The sequence below is a fragment of the Oxyura jamaicensis genome, chromosome 1 (assembly GCF_011077185.1).
Source record: "Oxyura jamaicensis isolate SHBP4307 breed ruddy duck chromosome 1, BPBGC_Ojam_1.0, whole genome shotgun sequence".
NCBI classification, from domain to species: Eukaryota; Metazoa; Chordata; class Aves; order Anseriformes; family Anatidae; genus Oxyura; species Oxyura jamaicensis.
The window spans coordinates 192,188,687-192,190,243 of record NC_048893.1 but is presented as its reverse complement, the minus strand read 5'-3'; positions in this window follow the sequence as shown (position 1 = coordinate 192,190,243).

The following is a 1,557-nucleotide window of genomic DNA, read 5'->3' as shown; positions in this document are numbered from 1 at the left end:
ATCTAAATCTCCCTTCTTTTAGTTTAAAACCATCCCCCTTTTCCTGTCATTATCTGAAAGTGCAAAAAGTTTTTTCTCCATCTTTTTATAAGTCCCTTTTAATTATTGAAAAACTGCTATAAGGTCACCCCAGAGCCTTTTCTTCTGTAGGCTGAACAGCCCCAGCTCTATCAGCCTTTCTTCACAGCTCTCTGATCAATTTCATGGCCCTCCCCTGGACCTATTCTAACAGGTCAACATCCTTCTTGCACTGGGGGCCCCAGGCCTGGGTACAGGACTCCAAATGGGGCCTCAAAAGGGCAGAGTAGAGGGGGACCATCACCTTCCTCAACCTGATGGCCACACCTCTTTTGATGCATCCCAGGATGCAGTTGGACTTCTGGGCTGCAAACACATGCTGCCAGCTCATGTCGAGCTTTTTGTCCCCTAGAATTCTCAAGTCTTTCTCTGCAGAGCTGCTTTCAACTAGTTCTTCTCCCAGTCTGTGATCATGTTTGGGATTGCACCCACCCAAGTGCAGAACCTTGCACTTAGACTTGTTGAACTTCATTAGGTTCACATGGCCCCTTCTCGAGCTTTTCCAGGTCCCTTTGGGTGGAATTCCTTCCTTTTATTGTAATAACTGCCACTCAGCTTGGTGTCATCTACAAACTTGATGAGGGTGTTCTCAGTCCCACTGTCTATGTCACTGATGAAGATATTAAACAGTACTGGTCCTAGGACAGACCCCTGAGATACACCATTCATTACTGGACTCTGCTTGGAAAAAGAGCCATTGACTACCACTTCCTGGGTGTGACCTTCAAGCCAACTCCTTATCCACAGAGTGGTCCACCCATCAAATCTATATGTCTCTAATCTGGAGATCAGAATGTCATGTGGGACCATGTCAATAGCCTTATAGAAGTCCAGGTAGATGACATCAGTCAGTCTTCCCTTGACAACTGATTCATCATAGAAGGCCACCAGGTTGGTCAGGTATTTTCTACCCTTGGTGAAGCTGTGCTAACTGTCTTGGATCACCTCTTCTTCCTGCACGTCCCTTGACATTGCTTCCAGGAAGATCTTATCCATGATCTTGCCAGGCACAGAGGTAAAGATCTGTGGCGTACTGATGACATGGATACAGGGTTCTTTTAGGACCAGTAATTGTTACTTCTTTATTGATGACATAACTTCAGCTCTCTCTTACTGAGGGCCTAACTTCATCTCTCATAGTGAGGGCATAACTTCATTATCTTGTTGTATCCCATATTGAGGACAGGGTCTCTTCTTATAGTATTCGCCCCACAGCAGTCCTTTTCCACTAGCTATACATTGGTCAAAAATTTTGCCCAGCAATGCAAACACCCAACAACTTCCATGCCTTAACGGCTGGAGAACAAGCAACCTCAGGCAGCAAGGTGTTTCCTGAATCACCCTTCTTTGTTCCCTCTAAACTCTTTACATTCCTGATGGCCTCATCGTTAAGAGTCCGATGTTATCACCAACCATGGAGCTTGTTGACCCCCATGGCCACACTCCCACAAGGATCATCAGTCAGCAGTTCCCTTGGTC